At 46.0% G+C, this 10477-nt stretch overlaps 1 pseudogene; it reads right to left on the reverse strand.

Annotated features, from left to right (window-relative positions):
• Positions 1-850: 850 nt before the first annotated feature.
• Positions 851-2713, reverse strand: LOC123057518 (probable leucine-rich repeat receptor-like protein kinase At1g35710; annotated as a pseudogene).
• Positions 2714-10477: the final 7764 nt, after the last annotated feature.

Genomic DNA, 10477 nt, shown 5'->3' on the forward strand with positions numbered 1-10477 from the left:
TTCCGGGGTAATAGTTTTCTTTGTCACTTGTTCAAGACTGTCCTAGTTTTCATAACTAGTACATTTTTAACACACCCCTTTTCCCGAATCAGGCTCCTTCAACACCCAAGTTAAGTTTTATTGGTAGTGTTTATGAGTTTTGGCATGTTTTATTTTGTCTTCTTCATATGACAAGGGATGAGTTAAATTCTAGATCCTGTCTTGATTTCCTATGAGCTAAATTATTCATTATGAGGTAGCTATGTAAGTATGTATACATTATACTGCTTTAAAAATATTCCTTACAAAAAGCAGCATATGTAGTTTTGTTTATCTATTGCCAATAGTCATCTATAAATCATAAATACACAAGTGAGTTGTTTTTCCTACATTTGTTAATTCATCTATGTAACAGACTAACTGTTTTCATCACATGCTTATGCTCCTAGGCGCAGCCTTTGCTCGTGGATGGGATGGAGCTGAAACGTGATGACTGTCTGCTTTGGTGTGCTAATGTGCCGAAGCGGTTCAAAGAGTAAGACCTTGTGCATATAGTTTGCGAGATTTGAGCTGTTTGATTTTATCTTTGGAAATTATCTGGCAGCAATGTGAGTAGTATGCACCCTGAAACTACTAACCATCTGGCTATTGGGATTCACACATGCTAATAACACAGAGAAACAAGTAAAATGGGAGTGATGCCAAGTAAATAAGGAATCCTTTTAGCTGTATCAATGTATATAAGCTGAAATCATTTATCAGTAGTCACGTTATTACAAACATCAGTCATGTAATTCAACTCTGCCACCCAAAAATATTGTGTGAAAAAGGATGAGGGATATTTGTTGTCATCAGTATAAATTTGCTTCATGCTATAAATTTGCTTCAACCTGTAATGTGCCAGTCAAGAGGTTTTGAGACAGATCTAGCTTGAGGAGATTGTCAAGATGAAATAGACTTGATGGAATAATTGATGATAACTGGTTGGCAGACAGTATCAGGTATTCTAACTTGGTCAGGTTACCAATCCCCTCTGGTATTGAACCAGACAATTTATTGTTGGAAAGGAACAAATGTCCTATATTCTTGAGCATTGCAATCTGAGGTGGGATGGACCCAAACAAGTGATTTCCGTCCAGGTCAAGAACCTGGAATCGTGCATTACACCAAAAATCGCCCAAACAAGCATTACGATGGATTCTGGAATCGTGCTATCCAACTGATTCTTTGAAAAATCTAGCCATTCAAGACCTGTTAGGTTTGAAATCATAGCCGGAAGTTCACCAACAAAATTGTTCCCAGATGCATCGAAAAACTGCAGCTGGCTCGACAGGTTCCCCACATAGTTAGGGATGCCACCAGTGAAACTATTTGAAGATATGTGAATAAACTGGAGCTTTCTAAAATTAGAAAAACTGGATAAGAAGCTAAGACTCCCCTCTAGGCGGTTCACTGAAATGTCAATATGAAGCATAGAGTTGATACTACCAATTGTTCCTGGTACCGATCCATGGAACATATTGTTGTTTAAGAGAAGGAATGCTAATTCAAACAGGTTACCTAGAGAAGCAGGAATGGGCCCAGCTAGTTGATTTTCTGAGAGATCCAACATAGTGAGTTGGTCCAGTTATCCAAATTCTTCCGGAATGGCTCCTGACAGCTTACAGGCTTGTAGGGCTAGTGTATCTAGCTGAGTGAGGTTGCTAAGTGCAACAGGAATTGGACCAACAAGGTGATTCCCACCCAATGAAAGGAAACTGAGATGAGAAAGCTTGCCCAGCCATGTTGGCACAACACCATCAAAGAAATTTTGACCGAAGGAGATAGTTTGGAGGTAGCGGCAAGAGGAGAGCCCCAATGGAATCTCACCGGTGAATCTGTTGTTGCCCAAGCTGATCTTTCACAACGCTGGTAGACTAAAACTTTCGTTGTTAGGGATTGGACCAGTTAAGTTGTAGTTCAATTCAAGCCAGACATCAGTTAATCTAGAATTGTTGAATATGGATGGAGGTATTGGGCCGCTGAAATGATTCACTTGAAGGACAAGCAACTCAAGCATTGGTAAGGAGCCAATACAAGATGGTATATGTCCTGACAGGCTGTTGTTGCCTATGTTCAGGTGAGTTATCAGAGGGGTATTATTAAATAGATAGGTGGGTATTGAGCCGCTTAGGTAATTCCTGAAGACACTGAAGTAGCCAAGACTCTGCAGGTTCTGCAGTTCTACTGGTATTGAACCAGATAGATGATTATGAGATAGGGAAAGAGCATGAAGCCTTGTGAGGTTTCCTATGGTGGTTGGGATGCTACCTAATAGGCCATTGAATCCGAGATATAGGTATTTAAGACGACGAAGCTGTCCTAAATCATCGGGGATGGAGCCTGTGAGACTTGTATTGGTGAGGTTGAGAACAGAGAGGAAAGAGAGATTACCAAGGTGAGGAGTGATTGGTCCATGGAGGAGGGAGCCCGGCAGTCTCAGAGTGGTGACGCGCTGCCGGCGCCGACTGCATGCGACACCAAACTAGTGGCAGAAATTCGTGCCGGTGGTCCAGTTTCTGGCAAGGATGCCGAGAGGGTCGGAGAGCTGCCCTTTGAAAGCCAGAAGGGCAGCAAGATCAGTGTCGCTATCATTGCTCTTGCTTGGACCGGGAGAAGAAGATGTGAGGACAGTGGACAGGGTGATCAAGAAGAGAATGGGTATGGATACGGATGGAAATCCAAATGAGGCCATGTATGTTTGGGACAGAGATGCAAGTGCATGCTTTGGCTTTGGGCTGATTTCTTATCGATCCATTCATCCATCTTAATATGGTGGGAAGGGTCGTTGTGATAGGCACCAGCTTGCAAGTGGTGCTTTCGGCATCAAAGACCTTGACTACTGTGTAGAGTAATATATTTGTGGATTAGTGGAGAGATCGCAAACGGTGCCCCGTGAGAGCTTTTGATATAGGAGGCTCCAGTTATTCCAAGTGGTGCTGTGCTTTCCACATCAACGACCTTGACTTGTGGCCAGTCTATCCTCGTCAGTAAACGTGCATGCGCACTACTGCTACGACAACAGGAAATAATGGAGACAACAAGCTTATGTTTGGTTGTTACATAGTACAGCATGTATTAGTAAGACCCAATTCAAAAATTTCTAGTATATTAGATTAGAAAATATGAACCAACAGACTGTAGAATGTAGGTTCTAAATCTACGTGCCGATTATCCATGCTTACGTGTCTTTGTCCATTTGCAACTAATCATGTGTGTTGCTTTCTCCCCATCAAAATAATAAACAGAGAATATTGGGTTGCTTTCAGTTTCAACTTTCCTCTGACATTTCTTTCAGCATTTCGATGCGAGCAGCACTGAAACCATAGACCATATCTTCCTCCTTCCTACTGATGATGATATGCATTTACCCTATGCTAGGCATGTTTACTGCTGCTAATGCGAAGGGATTGGACCAAATCTCACATGGCGTGATGTCGCAGTCATAGGTGGAATTCATTCTTCCACGACAATTGATGCGCTAGCAGGCATTGGAGCAACTGGCACATACAATCTGTGGTGTTTACCGAGTACTTCAAGGCAGAAAGAAACTACAAAAATGGACCTATGTACATAGGTGCTTGAGTACCTTTCCTAGACAGATGAACTTATAGCTGTACTGTTTAGCATATGTTATCATTTAAGATAGCCGTACTTTGTGCGAAAATCCATCTCTGCACCCGAGCTCATCTACACCCGCGCTGACGAAAAAATCAAAACAAATACTAAAAAAATTCAAAAAATTCCAACATTTGTTTGTGCGGTAGAAAATTTGATGCGTGAGGTCCAATCCAATTTTTAAATCGTTTGGACATCTGAGCAGCTCTCGGCAAAAAAGACAAATTGAGGGTCTGTAAAAAAATTTACTGTTCATGTACTGTTTTGGCCCGATTTTTCTTTTTTGCTGAGAGCTGCTCAGACGTCCAAATGGTTTGAAATTTTGAGCGGGCCTCAAGCATCAAATTTTATACCGCACAAAGTTTTTTTGGATTTTTTAAAGTTTTTTACGAATTTTTTCTAACCAGGTGCAGATGAGCCTGGGCACCGAAACGCCGCACTCTACTTTATGTTATCATTCAATATAGTTGTCTTCATCCTTGGGAGAAAACAAACCAAATATCAAATGAAATGACTAATAATGTAAATTCTAATGTCAAATGGTTAACTCATTCGGCATGTTTAGAAACTCAACTAACTATATTCTTCTATCGAGTACTTTTAATCCTGCTATTTTTCTTAACTCTGTAAAGGACCCTTCATTGAAACCATACATTTCAGAATAATAGTTTTGTTTGTCACCTGTTCAAGACTGTCCTAGTTCTTATAACTAGTACAGTAACACACCCCTTTTCCTGTGTTTGTTATCTCTATTCAGGCTCCTTCAACACCCAACATAACTTTTGTTGGTAGTGTTTATGAGTTTTGGTTCTATGGTTTATTACCTTGGGCATGTTTTTATTTGTTCTCTCCTTGATTTGAGGAGCGATGGGTTTACATCATAGAAATGCTAGAAAATATATTTTTATGAGCAAAAATCTTCATTATCGAGGTAGCTACATGTACTTTTTTAAGGAATATCATTTGCATTTTACAACGGACGTTGTTTTGTTTACTATTGGTAGTATGTAAACAAATTGAGTTATTTTGCTAAGTTATATTGTATTCTCTTTTTGTATAAAAGTTCTGTTACAAATCATCTATGAATATAGATTTATTCTGGTCAAGGCATCTCATATATGTAATCTAGTAATTGTTTCATTCTCTTATCCATTTGCCTTCCCATCGGAACCGTTGTTAATTGTCTAAATTCTTATGCGTCTAGGTACAACCATTAAGGGTGGATCTAATGGGAAAAATTCTCCATGATATATAAGTTGATTTTCTGGTTGCTAAAGTGCTAAAATAGTAGAAACTAGGGTTCTACCGGGTCTAGGCCGGAGGTTGTAGGGGAAGGAGAGAGCTGGTCGTGGACGAACTCGCAGCCGCCGCCGGCTGGGCGCCGTCGTGCGCGAGGAGGCGGCGGCTGAGAGGGAGATGGCGCAGGGAAGGAGGCGGCTAGGATTAGGTCTCCCGGCTCCCTTAGGGAAGCCGAGCAAATATCATTGCTTCTTTCTTAATTCCAAAACGGATCCTTACACGAGTTTATATAATCCTCCTACTAAGATAATTGGGCTAAGCCCCTAATAACGACAAGATAGACTGGGCCACAACTAACTGGGTTAAGCCCCTGATATGCCGGTCATAACATGAAATAATTCAACGGGTAAGAATATTTTCCGAATATAGCTTGTGAGAGACTTGGAGTGCTTGGCATGCATGCCTAGAGTTCCGTTCTATTTAGATGTTTCATAATTTAAAATCTGAAAGCAATAGATTGGTCCCCTTCTTTTTGTTTCCACCCGGCCCAGTCGGCCACCCACCCGAGCCGACCCAACTTCCCCTCCCTCCTCATCCTCCTGTTCACAGGAGGCGTGCTGGCTGCCCGAGCATCGTCCATGGCCGGGGATCGCCACGCGCCGGCCATCCGAGCCTCCCGACGAGGATAAGGTCGTCCCCGACGCCTAGGGTTTCGCCCGTGTCCACTCCCCCTCGTAGTTCTTCCCCTCTCGTCCCAGATCCTCCTCTGCGATCTCACCGAACGCCACCGTCGCCATGGCCGCGCCGTAGCCGTGGCCATCGTCATCCCCGCGCCTCGCCGGCAAGCGCACGGGCTCCGCCGAGATCCGCTACTCCCTCTCCGGCCTCAAGCTCAAGCTCTACGCCACCGCAGCCTTGGGATCGAGCCGTCTTCATCCACGGCCGCCGGCGCTCCTCCGGCGAATGTCGCCGTTCTGCTGCTCCTAAGCTACCACCAGGCCACCGTGTGCCTCCCCGGTGAGCTCCACCTCGTTTCCCCTCCGTTTTCCCCCTTGATCTGCTGCTAGTGCTGCTAGCTCCGCCATGGCCGAAGCTCACTGCCGCCGCTAGCTTCGTCATCGCGCGCAACGCTGCTTCAGCTCGCCCTCGAGCATGGCCTCGTGTTCCTGGAGTTCCTAGGAGTCCAACGCGGTTGCCCACGCGCCTCCCCTTGCTCCGCAGCATCGCCCCTACCTTGTCCGATTTCGACCGCCGCCCTCATCGCTCGTCGCCACCGCAGGAGGGCGCAGCTCGCACCGCTCGTTCGGACGAGCCCAACAACGCCTGGAGCCGACGCCCGTAGCTCCACCTTGTTGAGCGCCCGAAGACCACCGCCGCCCGTGCTCCATGCCGACGCTGTCTCCGGCCGCCCCGGGGCCGGCCACCACTGCGGTTAGCGGCGGCTCGCCGCTCCCGTTCGAACGGCGTCGACCGCGTCCGTTTTGGCCCCCTGTAAACGAAATCCGGCCTCCCAAGTGCCTCCGCCGCCTCTCTGTGTCGCCGACGGCTGAATGCCGGCCGCGCCAACATGGCCGACCGGGGGCCACCCCCAGGGCCACTGCCCGGTGGGTCCCAGGGCCCCAGCTGACCTGTTAACCCCGGTCAACTGTGCTGACTGGGCACACAGTGTCTCTGACACGCGGGCCCCATCGCTTATTTTGTTAAATAAACATTTTTCTAAATAAGAATGATTAATTAAAACGTTAGTTAAATTAGTTAGTTAATTAGTACTAACTAGTCACTGATTGCTGGGGCCCACGCCCCCTCACTAACCATGTTAGTTTAGTTAAGCCTCTGTTAGACAGAGAGGCTGACAGGTGGGTCCCACCTGTCAGTTTGACTGGTCAGCAGAGCTGACGTAGTGCTGACGTCATTGCTGACGCAATAAACCTTTTATGCTTTTAAGATAATTCAGAAATTGGTTTAAACTTCGAAAATCCATAACTTTTAAACCGTAACTCGGATGAAAATGTTTTCTATATGAAAGTTGCTCAGAAAAATCCAACGAATCCGAATATGCGGTCCGTTCATCTATCACATGCCGCTAGCATGCTGAACATGGGACATTTCCCCCTTCGGTCATTTGTCTAACACAGGTCCGGAACCGGGAAATCATCCCCGGTTGATTTTTTCCCCTTCTCCTTTATCGTGTAGCCTTACGTTAGGTCACACCCGGCACATCTTATTGCCATGTTATGCTTTGTGATGCTATGCTTGCTTTATATTTACTGTTCCCCCCCCTCTTCTCTCCGGTAGATCGCGAGACCGATGCCGCCCCTGTGATCGACTACGTCGACAACGACTCCTCCTTGCCAGAGCAGCCAGGCAAGCCCCCCCCCCTTTGATCATCCCGATATCGCCCATTCCATTCTCTCTATTAAGCCTAGGTCGGGTTGCGGCGTATTGTTTGGCCAAGGCCGGGCATGACCCAGGAAAGTGTGTCCGGCCGGAGTTAATCAAGCGTGGTGGGTAAGTTGGTGCACCCCTGCAGGGAAGAAACCATCTATCGATAGCCTGTCCTACGGTAACGGACACTTGGAGTTGTACCCCGATCGATACAACTAGAACTGGATACTTGTGATGAGAACTGGATGGTGATGAGGATTGGATTGTGATGATAACTGGATAGTATGGCTCTGGGATTACTTTCTCGCAGGGAGTCGAGAAAGGATCTCTGGCCGAGGTTGATAACTTTACTACTACTTTACCTTATGCTACTCTACTCCTTCCTGTTGCTGCAAGATGGTGATTTTCAGAAGATGCTAGTCTTCGATAGGACTAGGCCTTCTCTCTATTCTGGCATCTCTGCAGCCCAGTTCACCTATACAGCCTTTCTTTGATAATGTTGCATATGTAGTGTAGATCCTTGCTTGCGAGTACTTTGGATGAGTACTCACGGTTGCTTTGCTTCCCCTTTTCCCTCTTTCTTCTTCTTTCCGGTTGATGCAACCAGATGTCGGAGCCCAGGAGCCAGATGCCACCGCCGATGCTTACTACTACGTGGAGGCCGCCGATGACCAGGAGTAGTTAGGAGGCTCCCAAGCAGGAGGCCTTGCCTTTTCGATCGTTGTTGCTTTTGTGTTAGCCTTCTTAAGGCAAACTTGTCTAACTCATGTCTGTACTCAGATATTGTTGCTTCCGCTGACTCTTGCGTATTCGAGCTTATGTATTCAAGCCCTCGAGGCCCCTGGCTTGTAATATAAAGCTTGTATTATTTTAATTTCTGTCTAGAGTTGTGTTGTGATATCTTCCCGTGCACTACTAGGGAAAAGGCTAGCAGCAGCGCGGGTTTTAGGTGTATCAGTAGCGCGCAGACCGGCGCTACTAATAAGGCGCTACAACTAACACGTAGCAGTAGCACGTGCTCACCAGCGCTACTGCTACACAAGTGTAGCAGCAGCGCGCTTAATGGAAGCTTGCTACTGCTAATAGCTATAGCGCGATTCTCCCGTGCGCGCTACTGCTACTACCGCGCTGCTGCTAACTTTTCTCCACTCGCCACTGCTAATTTTAGTAGTTTTTTGTTTTTTTTCAGCATATTTGTTTTGTATTTGAATAGGCTTTATAGAAGAATCTTTAGCACATACAAATGTCATCATGATACACATACAAATGCCTGCGAGACCACAGATGTAATCATAGCATATACATACAAATATTCTCATCATAATCATCATCCAACACAAAGTGGTCTCTCGTCATCATCTCGAAAATAGCGATACAAGTCTCGATTACTTGAAAATACACCGTCATCCATCTAAACAATGATATACGCGAGAAGAGCTATCACTTTGAGTACATGAGTTCGTATCCCTCTCTCGCATTAGCGTGAACCTAAACTAACTACTGCCTGTCGCTCGGAAACCGGAAACCGGTACACCTGGGCCTGACACTCCGGCCACTTGTCGTATATATACTCCTGGCGAAGCACTTCTTCGCCATCTATGATCTATGCACTTGCATCGTCACATGAGTCGATGATATGCAACATATATAGTTGAGCAACAGAAAGAGACAGACTTGGCAAAAATAGAAACAACATATCATAAGCATAAATAACAAAGTTCATCGTACCCCAAAATGCCCTAACTAGAGTGATTTTCACTAGTCGAGGAGGAGGATGGTTTAATTACATCACAAATAAAGTTTCACCATGCATAACTCAAATTTTTGTCATATAGGAAGTAGGGACTAAACGGACACATTGTCATATATCGACAATCACTCCAACATGTCGTTCCATCCATCCAAGTCAGGGAGATAGTCCCCGAGCCTAGTGAAAGGCTTCAGGTCGAGACGCTGAGAGGCTATCCATGTTCGGACGTCTTCCCGCGACATTTGTCCTTCTCCGTAGAACATCCCTGTTTTTCCAACGACCTCCTTCATGATGATTTGGGCAAGTTCGCGCTGGATGTTATAGAACTCAGCTCGAAGTCGATGATCCTCGATATCTCCTATGTCCTTTGCCCATTGCAGAATATGGGCATCGCCGGAAGAAGGTGCCATGCGAAGGTTCTGGTGATCCCGTCTGTACTCCAGCATGTGGTGTAGGACATAGAATCCATCATTAAGAGAATCGTCCGGTTGCTGGATGCAGCAGAAGTTGGTCTTATGGCCGAAGGCGACCCTGCCGCCCCTCATCTTCTTGTCCCTGACCTCTCCACCCAATGATTGGTAGTGATACATAGCACTGTCAAGAACATCCTTGATGTGGGTGTAATCCTTTTTGTGAATGTTCTTCGACGTGTCCAAGTAAAGAGCATGGGAGAATCGGGGGTAGAGGATGATGAGGACGGCGCGCCCGCCGCTGCGCAAAATAAGTCCTCAAATTAATTAGCCTCCACCGTGCAAATGAATGATTGAAATCGAAGGAAGCATAGCAGCGTGGATGACTTACACGGGATGATAAGGCACGAGAATCGCCCCCTTGTCCTTATTGGTGAGCATGAAACTGACGATGTAATCCCTCGCGTATTCACGGTGATTTGTGCAGATTCCCAAGAAGCCCTCGTGCATGTAGTACGGGTCAGCAACACAGATATGAGATATCTGCTCAACCCCGATGATGTAGTTCATATGCAAGGCATAAAGGCGGACAAACGTAAAATCCAGCTTCTTCACGTGAAACATGTCGAATATGTAATCGAATCGGAGGAAGAACTTATCCGCGGGGAAGCTGTCGACGTATGACATTTGCCGCGGAACGTTAACCACGTAGAGTGGGTATCCTGGATCTTTCGAGGCGATGAGGTCTTTCTCTACCCGCAGCACATCGTCATGAAGTCTCTTTAGATCGCCGAATCTGGCCCGTAGCGCTGTTGCAGGTAGGATTGGTTGACCGGGGATATGCCATTTATCCGCATCAGGGATATCTATACGGTCCTGAAGCCGAGGCTGCTGAGGCGGCTGGATCATAGAAACAGCTTTTTTGCCTTTCCTCGCTCTCTTCCTAAACTTCTTTACTACCGAAAGGTCGTCCATAATATGTTGAGACGGCAATTCAGGCACCGACTCATGACGCTCAAACCCCGAGGAGGCGCCAGTATAGACATACTGTTCAGCA

This window comes from Triticum aestivum, chromosome 3A, assembly GCF_018294505.1.
Source record: "Triticum aestivum cultivar Chinese Spring chromosome 3A, IWGSC CS RefSeq v2.1, whole genome shotgun sequence".
NCBI classification, from domain to species: domain Eukaryota; kingdom Viridiplantae; phylum Streptophyta; class Magnoliopsida; order Poales; family Poaceae; genus Triticum; species Triticum aestivum.